The following is a 24,476-nucleotide window of genomic DNA, read 5'->3' on the forward strand; positions in this document are numbered from 1 at the left end:
GGTTTGCATGAGAATTGCCTGGTAACATGCCTACCTGGAACAAAGGTAGTGGATCTCATGCATCACCTAGAAAGGATTTTAAACAGTGATGGGGAAGAACTGTCTGTTGTGGTACATGCGGACACCAATGACATAGAAAATGTGGGAGTGAGGTTTTAGAAGCCAAATTTGGGCTTTTAGGTAGAAAGCTAAAATCCAGAGCCTCCAGGGTTGCATTTTCTGAAATGCTCCCTGTTCCAAGTTCAGATCCCCAGAGGCAGGCAGAGACAGGAATTAATGCATGAATGAGATGATGGTGCAAAGAAGAGGGATTCAGTTTTATAAGAAACAGGGGAAACGTTTGGGCAAGGGGGAGTCTTTTCCAAAGAGATGGTCTTTACCTTAACCAGCTATAACCAGGCTGCTCGTGCTAACCTTTAAAAAGAGATAGAGTAGCTTTTAAACTAGAACAAAGGGGAAAGCTGACAGGTGCTCAGCAGTGCATGGTTCAGAGGGAGGTGTCTTTGAAGGATACTAATGAAACAGTAAACTTAGGGCATCCCAACAGAAAGATTCCAAAAAAAGGGAAAGTAGTCCATGTTCCTATAAGTAAAGAATCACCTGAGGTAAAAGATTCTAAATTATAGGGATGTGAATCGTTTTTCTAACAAATTGAAATATCATACGATATTTCTAAATTTGTTAATATATCGGGTAAAAAAAGAAACGATCACTTTTCCCCCTGAATTTTCATAAAAATCGTATTTTGGGTTAGCGCGCGTTAACTCATGTTAGCGCGCACTAACAAAAAAACATTTATTTTTGTTATTTTTGGTTACTTTTTGCTATTTTTGTTAGTGCGCGCTAACATGAGTTAGCGTGCACTAACCCGAAAAATGATTTTTCACTAAAAAAAAACAAACGGGGATCCATGGGAAAATGAGATTTTCCCGCGGCCAGACAAACCCGAAAGCGGGAATGATTGGGCACCCGATTCACATCCCTACTAAATTATCCCTGTCAACTGAAAAGCAGAATGTTAATACAAACAAAAAACACACTTTGAATTATTTGTATGCCGCATCTCCAAAAAGATATAGTTGTGAAGGATAAGGTACAGAGAAGGGCAACCAAAATGATAAAGGGGATGGAACAGCTCCCCTATGAGGAAAGGCTGAAGAGGTTAGGGCTGTTCAGCTTGGAGAAGAGATGGCTGAGGGGGTATATGATAGAGGTCTTTAAGATCATGAGAGATCTGGAATGAGTAGATGTGAATCGGTTATTTACACTTTTGAATAATAGAAGGACTAGGGGGCATTCCATGAACTTAGCAAGTAGCACATTTAAGACTAATCAGAGGATTTTTTTTTTCACTCAACACACAATAAAGCTCTGGAATTTGTTGCCAGAGAATGTGGTTAGTGCAGGTAATGTAGCTGGGTTCAAAAAAGGTTTGGATAAGTTCTTGGAGGAGAAGTCCATTAACTGCTATTAATCAAAAGTTTACTTAGGGACTAGGTTCTTGTGGCCTGGTTTGGCCTCTGTTGGAAACAGGATGCTGGGCTTGATGGACCCTTGGTCTGACCCAGCATGGCAATTTTTTATGTTCTAATGTTAATGCCAGAAGTCTAAGAAGTAAAATGGGAGAGTTAGAGTGTATGGCAGTGAATGATGAAATAGTCTTAATTAGCATCTCAGAGACATGGTGGAAGAAGGATAGTAAATGGGATAATGCTATACCAGGGTACAAATTATATAGCATTGATAGAGAGAAGCAACTTGGGGGGGGGGGGGGCACTTTATGTCTGGGATGGCATAGAGTCCAACAAGATAAAATCCTGCAAGGGACTAAATACACAATTAAATCTTTATGGATAGAAATTCCTTGAGTATTGGGGAAGAGTATAGCAATAGGAATATACTACTGTCCACCTGGCCAAAATGATGAGATGAATTATGAAATGCTAAGAGAAATTAGAGGTTAACCAAATTGGTAGTGCAGTAGTAATAGAGGATTTCAATTACCCCAATATTGACTGGGAAAATGTAATATCAGAATATGCTGGAGAGATAAAGTTTCTAGATGGAAAACAATGACAGATTTATAGAGCAATTGGTTCAGGAACCATAAGAAAGGGAGCTATTTTATATCTAATTCTTAGAGGAGTGCCAAATTTGGTGAGAGAGGTAATGGTGGTGGGGCTGCTTGTCAATAGTGATCATAATATGATCACATTTTAAATAATGACTATAAGGGAGACAATAAGTAAATTCAAGACTCTAGCACTGATCTTTCAGAAGGGAAACTTTGATCAAATGAGAAATAAAGTTAAAAAAATGGAAAGGTGCAGCTAGAAAGGTTAAGAGTGTGCAACAGGTATGGAAATTGTTTAAACATACTATCTTAGAAGCACAGTCCAGATATATTCCATGCATTAAAAAAGGTGGAAGGAATGCCAAATAAATGCTGGCATGGTTAAAAGGAGAGGTAAAAGAGAATATTTAACCAAAAGATCTTCCTTCAAAAATTGGAAGAATATAGGAAAAAACATAAGCATTGGCAAGTTAAATATAAAACTATGATAAGACAGGTTAAGAAAGAATTTGAAAAGAAGTTGGCCATAGAGGCAAAACCTCATAATAACATTTTTCTAAATATATCTGAAGAGGAATCCTGCAAGGATGTTGGTTGGACTGTTAGATGAATGAGGGGTTACAGGGGCATCTTAGGGAAGATAAGGCCATTGCAGAAAGACTAAATTAATTTCTTTGCTTCTGTGTTTACAGTTGAGGATGTTGGAGAGATACCTGTTCCAGATACAGTTTTCAAGGGTGATGATTCAAATGAACTGTATCAAATCATGATGAACCTGGAAAATGTAATAGGCCAGATTGAAGAACTGAAGAGTAGTAAATTACCTGGGCCAGATGGTATACCCCCAGGGTTATGACAGAATTAAAAATGAAATTTCAGACCTATTACAAGTAATAAGTAACCTATCATTAAAATCATCCGTTGACCTCAAGACTAGAAGTTGGCCAATGTAACTCCAATATTTCAAGAAGGCTCCAGAGGTGATCCAGGAAACTACAGACTGGTAAGCATGACTTTAGTGCCAGCAAAAACCATGGAAACTGTTATAAAAGATAAAATAATAGAACACTTAGATAGACATGATTTAATGGGATACAGCCAGCATGGATTTACCCAAGCAAAGTCTTTCCTCACAAATCTGCTTCAATTTTTTGAAGGGGTGAATAAACGTAGATAAAGGTGAACTGGTAGATGTGGTATATTTGGATTTGCAGAAGTCGTTTGACAAAGTCCCTTATGAGAGACTTCTAAGAAAACTAAGAAGTCATGGGATAGGAGGTGGTCTCCTTTTATGGATTACATACTGGTTAAAAGACAGAAAACAGAGAATAGGATTAAATGGTCTGTTTTCACAGTGGAAAAAGGGAAACAGTAGAGTGTCTCAGGGATCTGTACTTGGACTGGTACTTTTTAATATATTTATAAATGATCTGGAATGGGGTATGATCAGTGAGGTGATCAAATTTGTAGATGACACAAAATTATTCAGAGTAGTTAAATTATAAGTAAATTGTGATAAATTGCATCAAAAAGGCTGATAAATTTAATATGGACAAGTACAAAGTGATGCATATAAGAGAAAGATAGCCCTTGCTATCTTTACACGATGTTAGGTTTCATATTAGGAACTAGGGATGTGAATTGTTTTGCTAATGAATTGAAATTTCGTACAATATTTCTAAATTCATTATATATCGGATAAAAAAAAAGAAACAATCACTTTTCTTCCCGAATTTTTATAAAAATTGTTTTTCGGGTTAGTGCGCGCTAAATCAGGTTGGTGTACACTAACAAAAAAACATTTATTTTTGCTATTTCTTGTTACTTTTTGTTATTTTTGGTTAGTGCGTACTAACATGAGTTAGCAAGCACTAACCCTAAAACCGATTTTTCACGAAAAATAAAATGGGGATCCGTGGGAAAATGGATGAACCCGAAAGTGGGAATGATTGGGCACCCGATTCACATCCCTATTAGGAACTACCACCAAGGAAAAAGATCTAGGTGTCATAGTGGATAATACATTGATATCATCAGCTCAGTGTGCTGTGGCAGTCAAAAAAACAAACAGAAGGTTAGGAATTATTAAGAAGAGATTGGAAAATAAAATGATGGATGTCATAATGCCTTTCACTCCATGGGTAAATGTGAATCAGTTATTTTCTCTTTCAGATAATAAAAGGACTAGGGAGTACTCCATGAGTTAGCAAATAGCACATTTAAAACACACCTAAGAAAATTCATTGTCATGGTTAAGGCACATATTGTAGCTGGGTTTAAAAAAGGTTTGGATAATTTTCTGGAGTAGAAGTCCATAAACTGCTATTAATTAATAAGGAATACCCACTGCTTTTTACCATCATCAGTATCTTGGGATTTTGTTAATGTTGGGTACTTGCCAGGTACTTGTGACTTGGATTGGCCACTGTTGGAAATAGGATACTGGGTTTGATGGACCCTTGGGCTGACCCAGTATAGCATATCATATATTAGGGATGTGAATTGCTTCCAGAAATGTATCTGGAATCGTAATCATGAGATCGGGATCGAGATCAGAATTGCAGCCTTTTTTATCGGCTGCAACCGATCCTGAACCCGATAAACTCACCCTGACCCCTAAAATCAAATTCTATAGAATCCCCCCACCCTCCCGAGCCCCCCAAAATGTTCTTTAAGTACCTGGTAGTCCAGCGGCCATCCCGACCCCACAAAAACTTTTTTAAAGTACCTGGTGGTCTAGCAGGGATCCCGGGAGTGATTTCCCACTCTCGGGCTATCGGCTGCCAGTAAACAAAATGGCACCGATGGCCCTTTGCCCTTACCATGTGACAGGGGCTACCAGTGCCATTGGTTGGCCCCTGTCACATGGTAGGAGCTATGGATGGCCGGCGCCATCTTTATGTTCTTAAGACTTTCCTAACTTCTCTATATACACTTTTCTCTGTTAAGTTAGTATAAAAATGCTCAACAGATATTTACTTATTGGATTTTGTAATGGTTTCTCCATATCAGAAAACAATTTTCAAAAGCATTTCTGTGGGTAAAACAATGCTTTGTCCACAGAAATGCCTAGTTTTAAAATTGCCAACCTGTTAATTGGGTAAACTTTTGAGTGTATATCCTGAACTTATGCAGGTTTACTGTGACTGAGTGTAGCTATTTCTGTCGGAAGAGTTGGGGAGGGGAATGGATTTATTCACATTCTTTTGAATTTGACTGTTGTGATACTCTGGCCGGAGCTTGAGAACGTCTGAAACATGCCTACATACATCTGAGTCTGATGACTTCCAGAAATGAATAAAATGCATGCTCATGTTTGACTTGTACTTTTGTGAGCAGATCTGTGAATAGTGAGCATTAATGAAGCAACACTACATACCTTGAATATTTTTTCAGACCACAATAGAGTCTTGCTTTTGTTTGTTTTAATTTCGGGTAGTGTGTAAGTGTGTGTATTTTTTTTTTTTTTTTTTGGGGGGGAAGGGTCACTAAAAAATTTGTAAATATCTACTTTTAGAAACGCTACTATGTGTTTTGTTTTTTTTTTTCCTTTTTGTTCTACAGTGGTCACATTTATTTTTGGCAAATCAAGCACCGGATTGACTTTCACTCAAGTTTTGCCACATTAGAAAACAAAACTGCTGCCCAGAATGCATCTATATATCACAAAGTAAACTGACCAGCTGTCTCAGTACCAGTGCATATTGAAACATTAATTAGGTATACTGAGAAATGTGGCCGTTAGCAAATTACTTTAACAGGATGTTATTTAACTGGCTGACAAAATTTAAAATGAAGGCATTTCCTTCTTGTCTGCAGAATGGTTTCTCAGCAGAAAACAAGAATCAATATTACCTCTACACCGTAAAGAAACTTTGCTTAATTTCCACTGTAAGCAATCTTTGATGGCAGGACTTTAAACTCTATATTCATTCTGACAATGTGTGTCATTTGTTTCTTCTTAGAACTGGGAAATAACAGCAGCATTAAACCAAAGGAATTATAAAATATAATTTGGAAGAATCTTATGATTTTGAGCAGTCATGCTATGCTGATTCTATTCCTCCCTGTGAAGTAATAGTTTTACCCCTTAAAAGTATTTTAGTCACTTTACAGGCAGCAAAGTATAAATATCTCAAATGGCTTCTACCTACATTATGACTTCTAGGACAAAATAGGAAAATTATATTTAAGGTCCTGTGCAATACAACTCATGCTAAAATATTAAAATAGAGTGAACTGGCAAAAAAAAAATGTAATATCAAATACAAACAGGGATATACACCTATGCAAGCTGAAGAACTAATGTCTGGTATTGCTTGTCTTGGAGAATGACCGTTAAAAGGTTCAAACTCACTAGCAAGCCAAGTACTGCTTTGCTCTGTATACACCAAATGAGAAAAATATTTTTTTTAATTTTATCTTTAATGCAAATAAATACTCATTCTTTAAACACCTCATGAGCAATATTTTCAAATTTAGTTCTATACGTAGTAGTCCTCCTGATGGAATCTAAAAAAATGTGGCAGTTCTATTAAAACTGGAATCTCACTTTGTTCCTTGTACTTAGATCTTCCATCCGACATGTTCCTCCCAAAGTTTGAAAGTACCAACTTGCCTAATAATTTGAAACTCACCTTGTCCGACACTGGCTGTGGATCACTGAATGGCCTTATAACATCAAGGTGAAGATTTGAAAGCTGCTGCACTGGTACAGGTACACATCCTCAGAGAGGGGATGACTATGATTTGAAACTCCTTCAAATTGAGCAGAAGTTTATTTTTCAATGGAACACTATGGCCCCTGCAGGGCTCAATAAGGAGATTGAACGGACAATGCTTTACTAACTTTGCTCTCTCCATACCATGATTGAGGCTGTTGGTATTTTTGCCACATATTAACACTTTTTTCACAACTTTTGCATGAACCCCAGAGGTTTTTTAATATGGGGTTTATTATACCAATTCTGTGGCATCAGTTTTTCAGTATTCTGGGATTTGCATGGGGAATGGAGGTATATTATAATGCAAAACTCTTTTGATGAAGACCTTTATGAGAACTGGAGGTGCAGTATAATGAGAATTTTGCTCAAGAGGACCTGATTGAGGACTGAATATGCAGTACAATGAATAATTTACCCGATGAGTCAATGATGTGATAAGACCATAGTGTTCTGGTAGACAGAACATCAAGCTAGGGCGAGAGATCATTGTAGAAATCTTATCTTTGTGTGACTTTCCTCACTTCAAATCACATCAAATCATCACCGAGGTCTACTATACTGTTTGTACGTCTCACTCTACATGTAAAACTGACCCCCAAACCCTAGACCACCACCAAAACCTCACCTCCTATTACTAGCTGGCCCTCCTATAGCAGTATAAATAGTTAACTACTATGAGTACCACCCCAGAGGCATTTGATCTTTCTCTCTCTATCTCTTCTCCATACCCAAAATGGAATTTGCAATATTTATTAGAGATGTGAATCAGAACCGGAAACGGTTCGGTTCCGGTTCCGATACAAATCTTATAATTTTTATCGTCCGGCTCGATTGTTTTTTTGTTTATCGGCTGCGCCCGATCCGATAAACAAAAAACCCACCCTGACCCTTTAAAACTGACCCCTTAGCCTCCCCCACCCTCCCGACCCCCCCAAAAACATTTTAAAATTACCTGGTGGTCCAGTGGGGCGTGGGAAGCAATCTCCCACTCTCGGGCCATCGGCTGCACTAATAAAAATGGCGCTGATGGCCCATGCTATTTTAAAGATGGTGCCGGCCATCCAGTGCTCCTACCATGTGACAGGGGCCGGCCAATGGCACGGATACCCTGTCACATGGTAAGGGCAAAGGGCCATCAGCGCCATTTTTATTAGTGACAGCCGACGGCCCGAGAGCAGGAGATTGGTCCCGGGGCTTCCACTGGACCACCAGGTAATTATAAAACATTTTTTGGGGGGTCGGGAGGGTAGGGGAGGATAAGGGGTCAGTTTTAAAGGGTCGGGGTTGTTTTTTTTTAATCGGGCCATCGGCGCCATTTTTATTAGTGGCAGTCGACGGCCCGAGAGCGGGCGATCGGTCCCGGAGTTTCCACTTGACCACCAGGTGATTTTAAAACGTTTTTTTTTGGGGGGGGTCTGGGAGGGTGGGGAAAGGTAAGGGATTCGTTTTAAAGGGTCGGGGTGGGCTTAGGGGTTGTTTTGGTGTGCCGGTTTTCCCTCCCCTTCCCAAATAACTCCCGTTAGTGGACACAAACCCGATTAACAATTTTTCACGATAAATCAGGGGAATTTTTATTGTATCGCACTCTTTAATGATTTTTGATGATTTAAAAAATATCGGACGATATTTTAAATCGGCAAAAAACGATTCACATCCCTATTTATCGCAAATTGTGTTTCAGGCATATCACATAGCTTAACGCAGGAAAAAAGGTATAGCTATTTCCAGCAATAGCATGCATTATGCTATCACACATTGCGATAATGCCCATTTTCATTGATCCCACCCAATCCCATCCCCAATACTTCCCCTTTGAATATATTTGAAAAATTTGCATTTGTGCGTGCATTGCAATAATTATCACATGCATTATGGCGTTAAAGCCATAATGCATTTTGATGCATGACCCTGCAAGAGAAGGAAGCTAGAAAATTATGACAGCAAATGCTAATAGTCTAGGCAACAAAATCCCAGCTCTGTAGGCCCTAATGGTGTAGGGGACTTGGACCTTGTTGATGTTACAGAAAATTGATTCAAGGAGTTTCAAGATTGGAATACAAACATCCTGGGCTATAACTTGTTAAGGAAGGACAGAAAGGACAGAAAAGGCACTTTATATCAAAAACAATATCAACTCACCTGAAATGCAAGGAACATGGGGTAAGGAAAAAGTATTATGGGCTATCCTATAAAGATGTTTCTTCCATTTACATTGGTGTGGTCTACAAGCTTCAAAACAAAAAAGAAGACCTGGTCTGAGATCTGGTCAAAGACATCCAAATTTGGGAAGGAAGGATGAAGTGAAGTGTTGCTTGTTGAAGATTTTAATCTCCTGGATGTAGAATGGAGTCTCCCTACTGCTGAATCCTCAGGAAGTAGCGAGCTTATGAATCCCCTTCAGGGTATTCTGCTATCAAAAATGGTGATGGAACCCACAAAGGAAGGAGTGACAACCTAATACTCACAAATGTGGAAAATGTCTTTAATATCACAGTAGGTGCTAACCTGAATCCTAGAAATCATTGGACATTGTGGGGCGGATTTTCAAACACTACGCGCGCGGGTACTGTTATTCGCGCCACCGGCGTAACTTTGCGCGCGTCGCCGGCAGCCCCGCTCCATCCTCCGGTCCCGGGGCATGGTCTGGAGGCCTCGACCACGCACCCGGGACGGCACCACGCCCCCGAGCCCGCCCCCAAAATGCCGCGGCACACCCCCGAAACACCGCGTCGTTTCGGGAACGCCCCCGGACACGCCCCCTCCCTCCCCGTTTTGAAAGCCCCGGGACTTACGCGCATCCCAGGGCTTTACGCGCGCCGGCGGCCTATGCAAAATAGGCACGCCTGCGCGAGGGCCCTGCGTGTGTAAATCCTGCCGGATTTACGCGCAGGGGTTTTAAAATCTGCCCCTGTGGTTTGATGTCACAGCCAGGATGCAGAGAAGTCACATGAAGATCCAACTTTTGAATTAAAAACATACAGACTTTGAAAAACTGGGGAAGTACCTTGAGGAGGACATAGAAACCTCAGAGACTGGCTGAAGTGGAACCACAGTGGACTAAATTAAAAGGAGCTATTTCAAAGGCTACAAATCTCTATGTAAGAAAATCAATTAAGAGTAAAAAGAAAAAGAAGCCATCCTTTTTTGCAAAGGAGTTGGCTAATAAAATAAAGACAAAAACAATGGAATTCAAGAAGTAGAAAAGGTCCCAACAAGAGGAACACAAGGCAGAATATCCAGTGAAACTGAGGGAAATAAGGAAAGTGATCAAGAAAGCAAAAGGTCAAGAGAAAGAAAGGATTGCTAAAGAAGTAAAAAAGTATTTATTTCTGTTCACATCTATTTACTGAAAAATAGGCAAACATACAATGCAACAACAGAAACATTGTAAAGCACATGTGTGCTGGACATAACATACAAAATTAATATAATCATACATATTAGCTTACTACAGGAAACAAACTAACATTATACACTATCACACAAAAAAAGATAAGCACACGAGCGATGGATTTGAATCTAAGTACGCTTGAGCTGGTATCAGAAGATGATAATTAGAAGAGCTTAAATGAAAAACTCATTGAATGAACAGTTCTACCAAGTTTCACATAGAAACCCAACTGGCTAAACGACTATATCTAATTGCCATCTCCTTTTCAAACTCATAATGAAGGCGACAGTAGGGATGTACAGACAAAAAGTTTATGTTCATAAGTCCATAAGTCGAAAGGGGGGGTCAATTTCGGTCAATATGGACATATGTAGAATTCTATAAGTTGAGTCTATGTCCATACGTGCACCGATTCCCTAAATAAAAATTTAAACCCCTCACCCTCCTTAATCCCCCCCCCAAGACTTACCAAAACTCCCTGGTGGTCGAGCGGGGAGTCAGGACGCCATTCCTGTATTCCTTTGCGAGGAGCACGTGACGTCGGCTGCACGTCGGAGTGACGCGGACGTCACGTGATTCCCAGCGCGTTCGCTCCGGGACCCTCGTTGGACACAACCGGAACTTTTGGCCAGCTTGGGGGGGCCTCCTGACCCCCCCAAGCTGGCCAAAAGTTCCGGTTGTGTCGAACGAGGGTCCCAGAACGAACGCGCGGGGAATCACGTGACGTCCGCGTCACTCCGATGTGACGCCGACGTCACGTGCTCCTCGCAAAGGAATACAGAAATGGCGTCCTAACTCCCCGCTCGACCACCAGGGAGTTTTGGTAAGTCTTGGGGGTGGATTAAGGAGGGTGAGGGGTTTAAATTTTTATTTAGGATCAACAATCGCGATTTCCAATGTATTCAACATAGCTATGTTGAATAAGTTGGAAATCTGATCGTTTTCGCCTCATCACTTTTTTAAGTTAAAAAAAAAAATTACGTTGCGTTTTACATATGCGTTCAAAACGAATGCACACCCCTAGGCGACAGTGTTCCACCAAAAATGAACATTAAGGTTTGCTGCATTCTTCAAGTGAGGTAACGCCATCTTAGAAACTAAGGTGAGTAAAAAAAAATCTAATAATTTCCCTTTTAAAGGAGGCAGCTTGGGACACAAAGTAAGAGATTTAAGCCCTATTATTGCATAAGTCAGAGGACATGAAAGATTCATAATATGGGAAATCTTAGCCCATGCCTCTTGCCAAAATAAATAGTAGGGGTGTGCATTCATATTGACCGCATATGAAAAACGCTACGCATATTTTTTTTTTTACTTAAAAAAGTGATGAGACATAAACGATCGGATTTCCAACATATCCAACATAGCTATGTTGGATATGTTGGAAATCGCGATTGTTGATCCAAAATTAAAAGTTAAACCCCTCACCTTCCTTAATCCCCCCCCAAAGACTTACCCCAACTCCCTGGTGAACTAGCGAGGAGTGAGGACGCCATTTCTGCAATCCTCTGCGAGGAGCACGTGACGTCGGCGCCACGTCGAGTGACGCGGCGTCACGTGATTCCCCGCGGGGTCGCTTCCGGGATCCTCATTCGGCCCAAAAGGAACTTTTGGCCAGCTTGGGGGGGTCAGGAGGCCCCCCCCAAGCTGGCCAAAAGTTCCTTTTGGGCCGAACGGGCTGTTCCGGTGCGACCCCGCGGGGAATCACGTGATGCCGCGTCACTCGACGTGGCGCCGACGTCACGTGATTCCCCGCGGGGTCGCTTCCGGGATCCTTGTTCGGCCCAAAAGGAACTTTTGGCCAGCTTGGGGGGTCAGGAGGCCCCCCCAAGCTGGCCAAAAGTTCCTTTTGGGCCGAACGGGCTGTTCCGGTGCGACCCCGCAGGGAATCACGTGATGCCGCGTCACTCGACGTGACGCCGACGTCACGTGCTCCTTGCAAAGTTGGTCAGAAATGGCGTCCTGACCCCGCTGGGACCACCAGGGAGTTGTGGTAAGTCTGGGGGGGGGGGGATTAAGGAGGGTGAGGGGTTTAAAGTTTTATTTGCACATATGGACATATACCCAACTCATTGAATTCTGTTTATGTCCATATTGACCGCAAATGGGACCCCCTTTGGACATATGGACATATGGACATAAACTTTTGCTCTGCACATCCCTAATAAATAGTATGAGGACAGTGGTATAACAGATGGGAAAGCTTGGCATTAGGTGACCCACAGGACCAGCACAAATGTCTAAGGAGAGTCCTGCTTTGTGCATGGTCCAGGGGGTTCAAATCACTTGGAGTACCAAAAAGAACATAGATGATAAAGACGTTCATAAAGATTTATCCCAAAAATGGTCCTATGAAAAGTCATCAGCTAAAGATAGCTCCCACACCCAAGTCTTCTCTAGACAAATGCAGCAAGGAAAAATCAATTTCTTCAATTACACTGCTTAGAATGAGAAAACAAGAGAGAGGCAACTTGAGGTTGCTGAGTAGCCAGCTGTAGATCCAATTGCAAGGCACACAAACAAGAATTTAATTGGAACTAGTGAAAAAGTTGAGTCGGGAAAAGACCATAGATATCCACCAGTCAAGTAAAACATAAAAGCTTTCTATTACCAATCAGATTTCCATTACCAATTCATCTGACTGATTCCAAAGTGAACAAATTAGTGATTTCTTTCTTTATTTTCTTTATTTATTCAAGCGCTTAAGTCCCGCTCCTTCCAGTCAACAGACTGTTCAGAGCGGATTACATTGGTTAACATCAAAACAAATTTTCTTATCAATCATAAATGTACAATTAAACCATAAAATGTTGAATTAAACCATTAAAGCATTCAAGCGGATCACTTTCAGGAGACTTGAAAATGTCTTTCAATACTTCCTTAATTAAGGAATGTGTACTTCTATCTAGGCTTCTGGAATATCTGGAGAATAACTTTAGGCATTTAAGTGTTCATATTCAATATTTTCCTAAAGTTGGAGAGCAGCCATTGATGACTTTGAGAAAGTTTTTCCTGGAGGTTATACACTGTGAACCAGACTCTATTTGTTTATCTAATAAGCTGTATTTTTGTCTGCTTCTCAAAATTTGTTGAGTTGAATGCACCTGTACATGCCTCATCATTTAACCTAATTATTTGAAGATTCTGTACCGGAAATTTTAGAGATGGGTACTTTGTTAGTTTTCATTCTATCTTCAGCTGATTTGAGTAAAGTGATGTGGCTTTTCTTTAGAAATTTGAATTCCCCTTTTCATGATCAACCTGGGAGGATATTTCCAGACCTTTCCAGATTAACAGAGGAAAGATATAAAGTCTTTCTTGCTTTAAGGCAGGCTACATTATCATTAAGAACAATTTTTATGTTAAGATATCCATGCAAATGTGTTAGTAAGTTTAATAATGATTGTTATATATTTTTGGCTCCGGAACAACTTCAATCTTTCTTGGCCTCCAAAAGACTTGTATCCCCCCTCTATTCCAATTTCAGTTAGTGAAGAAATTTATTTATTTATTTATTTATTTTGAACTGTTTTTATACCGACATTCATGTGGCAAGATACATATCATATTGGTTTACAGTGGAACACAATTTTGCAACAAGCATTACATAGAACTCTGCTTAAATACATACATAGAAATGTATGTATTTAAGCAGAGTGCAGGCTAAGCAGTTACTTTAATATATTGCTTTGTTCTCCCTTTTGTTACCACTTCCCTCCTGTGTTTCTTGTTATTTTTGGATTTGGTACTGCAAAATATTTCCATGTTATGTTAATTTTGCCTTTGTATTTCTTTATCAATTTCCAAGTGCTTCTTATGCAAGGCATAATTGCTTTGTTGAATTATTAAAAAATCAATAAATAAATAGTTTAAAAAAAGGAGGCAAGGAGCAATGTGTAGAGAAAGATGATGATGTAGCAGAAATATTAAACAAATACTTCAGTTCAGTATTCACTAAAGAAGACCCCGGAGAAGGACCTTTGCTGGTTGTCAAGTGTATGGATGAGAGTGGGCTACAAAGAAGCCCATTATAAAGAGAATGTATGGGAGGAGCTAGGAAAACTAAAAGTAGACAAAGTCATGGGACAGGATGTGATATATCCCAGGATACTAAGGGAAATCAAAGATATGCTGGCTGGTCCGCTGAAAGACCTGCTCAATAAATCCCTGGAGATGAGCGTGGTGCCACAAGATTGGAGAAGAGTGGTTGTGGTCCCACTTCACAAGGCTTGTTGCAGAGAGGATGCCAGAAACTACAGGCATGTTATCCTCACCTTGGTTGTGGGAAAATTAATGGAACACTCTGCTGAAGGAGAGGATCGTGAACTATCTTCAATCAAGTTGGTTTCTGAACCCAGCATGGATTCACCAGAGAAAAGTTCTGTCAGACAAACCTGATTGAACTGTTTGATTGGGAAAGAGAATATGATCAAGAAAGAACAATCAATATGATTTACTTGGATTTCAGCAAAGCTTTTCATACAGTCCCGCAGAAGAAGCTGATGAATAAAATGAGAAGCTTGAGTACAGGCACTAAGGTGTTGGAGTGGATTACAAACTGATTGACTCAAGAAAGACAATATGTAAATGGAACTAGCTCTGATGAGAGAACTGTGTTGCCACAAGGATTTGTTTTGAGACTGGTACTTTTCATTATCTGCCTGATTTTGAATGGCCGGCGTACATAACAAATGGGGGGTTATGCGTGTGGCTGGGCCTTGTACATGCAGCAAGCATTTTAGAAGGGGCCTGGCCACGTGCGTAACCCCCATTATGTGCACAAGAGCCGGGCCTCAACAAAGGGGTGGGGAGGAGCAGTCCAAGGGGTGGGGTGGAGCTGGAGGTGGCCAGTACCGTGGCCATTTGCAACTGTGTCGGGGGATCGCGTGCCGGCAGGCTACCAGAGCGCGCAACTTATGCCAGCTCAGGAGCTGGTGAAGTTCAGAAACTAAGAAAAATAAAAATGTATGAAGTCTTAAGTTCCTAATTAAGGAGCGGACTGGGAGGGAACTGGGGGAGGCCCAATATCGTCGCCATGCATAAATTGGCAAATACTACCCCGCTGGCCCAGTGCATGCATGTTATAAAATCATGCGTCCATGTGCGCTCGCCGGGTAGCGTGCTCACAAGGAGGCGCATGCATATGTTTTTAAAATCTACCCCAATCTTTGTTAGTGACATTGCTGAGAGGTTAGAAGGAAAAGTTAACTATTTATGAATTAGTTGAGTAAATGAAAAGTGATTTAAAAAAGTCAAAAAGTTATCAAAGATTTGGCAACTGTGATTCAGTATAAAGAAGTTCAGTTGTTGTGCCAGAGGTGGACCCTTTGGCCGAGGTGGGGTTGACGCTACCCGTAGGAGGGATCCTACGTGTCCCCACTGTCGGCAGGCTGAGATCTAGATGAGGGGAGAATCAGAAGGATGGTCAGATGAAGCAGAAGTCTAGGGTTGGAGAGAACCAACTGCATAGTGAAGTGATGCTGAGGTCCGGGGCTGGAGAGAGGCAACGGAGTAGTCAGGCAATGCAGAGGTCCGGGGCTGGAGAGAGGCAACGGAGTAGTCAGGCAATGCAGAGGTCCAGGGCTGGAGAGAGGCAACGGAGTAGTCAGGCAATGCAGAGGTCCAGGGCTGGAGAGAGGCAACGGAGTAGTCAGGCAATGCAGAGGTCAAACCAGGTTAGCAGGCCGAAGGGGAAATGAAGGAACAGGAACACAGGAACAAGGAAACAGGAACAAAGGCAATTAGGTTTGGGAACCAGGAACTGAAGAGGCATCAAGCACTCGACTAGCAAGGGGGCCTGTTGCAAAGATAATTTGGTAGAGTGGAGCCCAGGCTTATATACTGGAGCACTGCCAAAGTCATCATCCGGGGCTGCGGCCAGGTTCCCGCTGTGGGACCTATTTAGAGACTAGCGTGGAGAGACCCGACGTGGAGCATCAGGAGCTGCAGCAGAGCTGGAGGCCCCAGGGGTGGCCTGAGGACGGAGCCGGCGGCCCACTTCCGCCAGAGATGAGGGACCAGATGCTGGATCACTTTGAAAGAGGTGAGGGGGCAGAGCCGCAGGTCTGCCACAGCCGGCACGTGTAACATCAGTGACATGCACCTGGGGGCAGTAATCTAAAAGATCTATATGTGACAGCGGACAAAAGACTATTGTGTACAGACCATGAGAGGGACCTTGGGCGATTGTGTCTGGTGATCTGAAGTCAGTGAATCAATGTGACAAGATAGTAGCTGAAGTTAGAAAAGTGCTGGACTGCATAGAGAGAGGAATAACTAACAGGAAAAGAGAAGTGTTAATGTCCTTGCATAGGTCTTTGGTGAGGCCTCACCTGGAGTACTGTGTTCAGTTCTGGAGACCATATCTCAAAAAGGATAAAGATAGGATAAAAACAGTCCAGAAGAAGGTGTCCAGAATGGTGTGAGGTCTGTTTCAGAAGACCTACGAGGAGAGGTTGAAGGATCTAAATATGTATACTATGGAGGACAGAGGTGCAGGGGAGATATTTTACAGACCTTCAGGCATCTGACAGGTTGCACAAACTTTTAACTTTTTCCGTTGGAAAGGAAATAGTAGGAGTTACAATATGAAACTGAAAGGAGGTTGACTTAGAATGAATATGAAATATTTCTTCATGGAGAGGGTGATGGATGCCTGGAATACCCTTCCAAAAGAGGTGGTTAAGATGAGAATAGACCATGAATTCAAAAAGGCATGGGACAAAACCATGGACTCCTAAACGCTTGAGGTTAGAAATGAAGAAAGGGGGTGGTGTAACATTATGCCTGTGGGTATCCTGCATGGAGCAGAGGTTATTACACTTAAGAGAACATATGCATGGAGTGGCAGTTGCTTTATAGAATCCATGGTGGCAACTTGAATGGAGTGGCAGTTACTATCCTTAACAGATCAAATGAGGGTTACCTGTACAGAGAAGCAATTGCTACCCTTAAGAAAATCCATGGGTATAACATGCACAAAGTGGCAGTTGCTACCATAAGCAAATTGCTGGGCAGACTGGATGGCCCTATTGACCTTTATCTGCCATCATTACTATGTTACTGTCTTACTATGTTTATTTATTTATTTATTTTATTTATTTATTTATTTAGAGCTTTTCTATACCGACGTTCATGAAACATCACATCGGTTTACATAGCACTCGGGTTACTTAATGCAGAAGCAGAAAGCACATTTACAATAAATCTGGGAGGTGGAAGGGAACAGAGAGAAGCAGAGATAAGAGGGGTACCAGATAGGATTAGAGGGTGAAGAGGGTCTGGTGGTTTCATAGGATATAGGTTTCATAATACAGAGGAATTTATACAGTAGTTGTATAAAAACAGGGTTATATACAAGGTTGAAGCACCAGGCTAAAATGCTGAGGATTATATACAAGGAAATATATATATATATAAACAGAGGTTATGTATCAGATGGTGCTAACACACAGCGCCATCTACATTTCGGAGGGGAGGGGGAAAAGAAAAGGGGGGCAGGGAGATGGGGGCATGGAGAAGAGGGATTAAAATGCGAGGAATGGGAGGGTACAAGAAGGCGGGGAGGGTGAGCAGGTAACTAAAAAAAAGGGGGGTGAGGAGGGGAGGCGGGGGGGGGGGGAAATACTCGGGTGCGAGTAAAGAGGGGGAGTCCTCCAAAGGGCTGTGGCTAAGCAGAAGTTAAGAGAAGGCTTGTTTAAACAGCCAAGTTTTTTTTTGTTTTTTTTAAAGGTTTGAGTACAGTATTCTAGGCGTTACTAGGTGTTACTATATTATCAGCCCCATCTCTCCAACTCACCCACAGCAGAGAAATTATTCAGTCTTCTTTGTACTGATAAGAATCTCTTGCCACCATAGAGGAGTGATTCCCTCCATACACTGTGGCAGATCAAGTAACAACCTCCTGTTCACCATGGGAGATGGAATCCCCCCCCCCCCCCCCAGTAATAAGAACCTCTCATATCCCACAGAGTTTGGGTCTCCCCCCACTCCCACAAGCTCTAACTCCCCGCCCCTAATTTTACTTGGTTTCCAGGCACCCAAAATCCTAGAACTTTCTGGAACCCATGCTACCCAGAGGCATCTAGTAGGGATATGCATTGTTTTTCCCGAATTAGACAATTTCAACAAAATTGCCTAATTAGGAATGGTTCAGGAGAACCAAAAAAAGATTGAATTTTTTCCAAAATTTCAGCAAAAATCATTTTCGGGTTAGTGTGCGCTACCTCCTGATAGCACACACTAACGTTGCAGAGTTAGCGTGCACTAACGGGGAGTTTGCGCACACTAACAGGAGTTAGTGCTCACCAACCTGAAAATCGGGGCCCCCGAAAAAAAACTCCCGAACCGTGGCAAAGACAAAATTCTTGCAGGGGAGCCCCGAAATGAAGCCCGACATGATAAAGCAACCCAAAGCACATTTCTAGCATCTCACACCTTCTAGAAAGCACATTTACCCTTCCAGAGAGTCTAAGGTTTTTGTGGGCAGGGGGGAAAGCAAAGCCCAGCTGCCCACAGCACTACTCTTTACCAAATGGCACTGCTAGTGGTGCTTCATCACTCTCACTGAAGGGGGATTCCTCTTCCATAAGAACATAAGAAATTGCCATGCTGGGTCAGACCAAGGTCCATCAAGCCCAGCATCCTGTTTCCAACAGAGGCCAAACCAGGCCACAAGAACCTGGCAATTACCCAAACACTAGGAAGATCCCATGCTACTGATGCAATTAATATCAGTGGCTATTCCCTAAGTAAACTTGTTTAATAGCCATTAATGGACTTCTCCTCCAAGAACTTATCTAAACCTTTTTTGAACCCAGCTATACTAACTGCACTAACCTCAACCTCTGGCAACAAATTCCAGAGTTTTATTGTACATTGAGTGAAAAAGAATTTTCTCCAATTAGTCTAAAAGAATTTTCTCCAATTAGTCTAAAATATTCTATCAATTAAAAAGCAGAATGAAAATACAAACAAAAAACAAACTTTGAAATGTTTGTATGCTGATGCCAGAAGTCTAAGAAGTAAGATGGGAGATTAGAATGTATAGCAGTGAATGTTGACATAGACTTAATTGGCATCTCAGAGACATGGTGGAAAGAGGATAACCAATGGGACAGTGCTATACCAGGGTACAAATTATATCGCAATGACAGAGAGGAGCACCCGGGAGGCAGTGTGGTGCTTTATGTCCGGGATGGCATAGAGTCCAACAGGATAAACATCCTGCATGAGACTAAATACAAAATTGAATCTTTATGGGTAGAAATCCCTTGTGTGTTGGGAAAGACTATAGTGATAGGGGTATACTACCGTCCACCTGGTCAAGATGGTGAGACGGACAGTGAAATGCTAAGAGAAATTAGGGAAGCTGACCAAATTGGTAGTGCAGTAATAATGGGAGACTTCAATTACCCCAATATTGACTGGGTAAATGTATCATCGGGACACGCTAGAGACATAACGTTCCTGGATAGAATAAATGATAGCTTTATGGAGCAATTGGTTCAGGAACCAACGAGAGAGGGAGCAATTTTAGATCTAATTCTCAGTGGAGCACAGGACTTTGTGAGAGAGGTAATGGTGGTAGGGCTGCTTGGCAATAGTGATCATAATATGATCAAATTTGATTTAATGACTGGAAGAGGAACAGTGTGCAAATCCAAGGCTCTCGTGCTAAACTTTCAAAAGGGAAACTTTGATAAAATGAGAAAAATTGTTAGAAAAAAACTGAAAGGAGCAGCTACAAAAGTAAAAAATGTCCAAAAGGCATGGTCATTGTTAAAAAATACCATTCTAGAAGCACAGTCCAGTTGTATTCCACACATTAAGAAAGGTGGAAAGAAGGCAAAACGATTACCGGCATGGTTAAAAGGGGAGGTGAAAGAAGCTATTTTAGCCAAAAGATCTTCATTCAAAAATTGGAAGAAGGATCCAATAGAAGAAAATAGAAGAAAGCATAAACGTTGGCAACTTAAATGTAAGACATTGATAAGACAAGCTAAGAGAAAATTTGAAAATAAGTTGGCTGTAGAGGCAAAAACTCACAGTAAAAACTTTTTTTAAATATATCTGAAGCATAATGCCTGTGAGGGAGTCAGTTGGACCGTTAGATGATCGAGGGGTTAAAGGGGCACTTAGAGAAGATAAGGCCATCATGGAAAGATTAAAAGATTTCTTTGCTTCCGTGTTTAATGAAGAGGATTTTGGGGAGGTACCTGTAATGGAGAAGGTTTTCATGGGTAATGATTCAGATGGATAGAATCAAATCACAGTGAACCTAGAAGATGTAGTAGGCTTGATTGACAAACTGAAGAGTAGTAAATCACCTGGGCCGGATGGTATATACCCCAGAGTTCTGAAGGAACTAAAAAATTAAATTTCAGACCTATTAGTAAAAATTTGTAACCTATCAATAAAATCATCCATTTTACCTGAAGACTGGAGGATAGCAAATGTAACCCCAATATTTAAAAAGGCCTCCAGGTGCGGTCCGGGAAACTACAGACCGGTTAGTCTGACTTCAGTGCCAGGAAAAATAGTGGAAAGTGTTCTAAACATCAAAATCACAGAACATATAGAAAGACATGGTTTAATGGAACAAAGTCAGCATGGCTTTACCCAGGGCAAGTCTTGCCTCACAAATCTGCTTCACCTTTTTGAAGGAGTTAATAAACATGTGGATAAAGGTGAACCGGTAGATGTAGTATACTTGGATTTTCAGAAGGCGTTTGACAAAGTTCCTCATGAGAGGCTTCTAGGAAAAGTAAAAAGTCATGGGATAGGTGGTGATGTCCTTTCGTGGATTGCAAACTGGCTAAAAGACAGGAAACAGAGAGTAGGACTAAATGGACAATTTTCTCAGTGGAAGGGAGTGGACAGTGGAGTGCCTCAGGGAGCTGTATTGGGACCCTTACTTTTCAATATATTTATAAATGATCTGGAAAGAAATACGATGAGTGAGATAATCAAATTTGCAGATGACACAAAATTGTTCAGAATAGTTAAATCACAAGCAGATTGTGATAAATTGCAGGAAGACCTTGTGAGACTGGAAAATTGGGCATCCAAATGGCAGATGAAATTTAATGTGGATAAGTGCAAGGTGATGCATATAGGGAAAAATAACCCATGCTATAATTACACAATGTTGGGTTCCATATTAGGTGCTACAACCCAAGAAAGAGATCTAGGTGTCATAGTGGATAACACATTGAAATCGTCGGTACAGTGTGCTGCGGCAGTCAAAAGAGCAAACAGAATGTTGGGAATTATTAGAAAAGGAATGGTAAATAAAACGGAAAATGTCATAATGCCTCTGTATCGCTCCATGGTGAGACCGCACCTTGAATACTGTGTACAATTCTGGTCGCCGCATCTCAAAAAAGATATAATTGCGATGGAGAAGGTACAGAGAAGGGCTACCAAAATGATAAGGGGAATGGAACAACTCCCCTATGAGGAAAGACTAAAGAGGTTAGGACTTTTCAGCTTGGAGAAGAGACGACTGAGGGTGGATATGATAGAGGTGTTTAAAATCATGAGAGATCTAGAACGGGTAGATGTGAATCGGTTATTTACTCTTTCGGATAGTAGAAAGACTAGGGGGCACTCCATGAAGTTAGCATGGGGCACATTTAAAACTAATCGGAGAAAGTTCTTTTTTATTCAATGCACAATTAAACTCTGGAATTTGTTGCCAGAGGATGTGGTTAGTGCAGTTAGTATAGCTGTGTTTAAAAAAGGATTGGATAAGTTCTTGGAGGAGAAGTCCATTACCTGCTATTAAGTTCACTTACAGAATAGTCACTGCCATTAGGAATTGTAACATGGAATAGACTTAGTTTTTGGGTACTTGCCAGGTTCTTATGGCCTGGATTGGCCACTGTTGGAAACAGGATGCTGGGCTTGATGGACCCTTGGTCTGACCCAGTATGGCATTTTCTTATGTTCTTATCTTCTTATTAAATGTGCTACTTACTAACTTCATGGAATGCCCCCTAGTCCTTCTGTTATTCGAAAGTGTAAATAACCAATTCACATCTACCCATTCAAGACCATGCTGGGTGGGGGTGGGAGTTATATGATGTGTAGCAGGTACGGGTTCTTATCGGTGTGTGTGGATGGGGTGATGCTTCTGTGTCATGGGAAAGAGAGAGGGATGGGGATGCTCTGTACAAGTCTAGATGTTGTGGAGGGAGAGATGAGGATGCTCTAGATGTGCATGTTTCAATGGGAGGGATAGATGGGGATGCTCCATAGGGGCTAGTTGTTTCTTCTTGATGGAAAGATAAGGATGCTGTAGACTAAGGATGATTGTTGCTGCAGAAAGGAAATCTCCTGTGTTATGCAACCTTTTTACTTTGGGACATTTAGCATGAGGGATTTTGGGTCCTGCCATACATGGAAGCAAGCTAAGACCTGCTAATAAAAATGGTGCCGATGGCCATTCATTACTCCTACCATTTGACAGGGGCTGGCCAATGGCACGGATACCCTGTCACATGGTAAGGGCAAAGGGCCATCGGCGCCATTTTTATTAGCAGCAGCCGACGGCCTGAGAGCAGGAGATCGCTTCCGGGACCCCCACTGGACCCCCTGGTACTTTTAAAATGTTTTGGGGGGAGGGGTCGGGAGGGTGAGGGAAGCTAAGGGATCTGTTTTAAAGGGTTGGGGTGGATTTTTTGTTTATCAGCTCGGGCGCAGCCGATAAAAAAAAAAACCGATCGGACCGCACGAAAAAAATTTCACAATGGGAATCGGAACCAATTCCAATTCCAATTCACATCTCTAATAAATACCTATCTAGTGTGCGGGCATTATGGCTAGTCTCTCTCTCTCTCCTCCTCTTTTTCAGATTTGCATTGCACCATACAACATGGTGCTATCACGTGCATTAAAGGTGTTTTCACATGTGATAATGCCTTAACGCATGTAAAAACGCCTTATAGCATTTTGATAAATGAGGGGATCAGCTGGTTAAACTTTATGGAAATCCACTCCGATATTTTGTAGGGCATCGAAGGACCCTACTTGGTTGGTCCCTCCCCCTATAAAAAATGTGACTTGGAGGTCCTGCCTATGTTGTAAGAAAGGTGCCATAGTCACTGATTTGAAAAGCACAACACTGTATGTTTTTAATTGCATTTTATTATGCATCAGCCTCATTATCCTTATGAAGGACAATTTTCACTGGAATTTGACTGGGTGCCTCTAGCTCTTATCTGGGTAAATACCCTGGACTGAACATTGCCCTTCCATCAGCATAGTTTTAATGCCAGAGAACAGGAATGGGATCAGTACAGGGGAGGGAAAGGATATGTGAAGATTCCATTTTTAAATAACCACACATACTTTACCATTCAGATTTTCCACCTGGAAGAAAAGAAGGTTCAAAATCTGCTGGTAGTTTTGTAAGTGATTCCTGCTGGCCCAACTTTTCACAGGAAAACTCCATGGGGAGTTTTGTTTATAAAATTAGGTTGTAGGTCTGCTGGTAATTGACCAGCAAACTACACAAGCAGTTTACAAATTGCCCCCCCCCTTGGATTTGCGAATTGCCTTGCTGATGTTGACAACATCTGAAAGAGAGTGAGGAGACCCTGGTGAATATCCTTTCACACTGTCTGTTCCGATTACTTTCATGATATGACATGACAGTAAAATGGCATGGCCAAATTCAAACTTTTGAAATTTCTTTGGTTTTTTTTAGTATTGTATATTCCCTCTTCCCTCTTTCATGCTCCGTCAGCCACTTCCAAGTGGATTATATTCAGACACCAAATCATGCTTTAGTGTTAAATCAATGGAAGCAAAATCAAATTTAAAATAAAACAGAAATGCATATTTCATGGTGAAATACTGTTCAGGACTGCTGATGTTTGTTGAATTAAATGAACAAGAGGAATATTGTTTCATCCACATAGTACACATTGGCTTGACCTGGCTTACTTCTAAGCAGTGTAAGCAAATTAAAGATGATAATCCCTTTCAAACTCATCACATATCTTCATCTGTTTGCTCTGAAGCTTTAAACTCTAGTCAACCCTTCCTATGAGAGGATTATCTAGACATCATAATATAGAGCAAATAGGGAACATTGAAAGTAAAAAATGGATAGATCCTTTCCTTTCCCAAAAGTCAGAAAGAAATGAACTCAGTGCTATCTGGGACTAAGGTTCAGAATACAGCCAAATTCTAGATGAACACTCATTGCAATACTTCAAAGTGGATATTTGGATGCTATCCAGTATTTTAAAATATATCAGTTCTCATATTTTATCAATTT

This window comes from Rhinatrema bivittatum, chromosome 1, assembly GCF_901001135.1.
Source record: "Rhinatrema bivittatum chromosome 1, aRhiBiv1.1, whole genome shotgun sequence".
NCBI lineage: Eukaryota > Metazoa > Chordata > Amphibia > Gymnophiona > Rhinatrematidae > Rhinatrema > Rhinatrema bivittatum.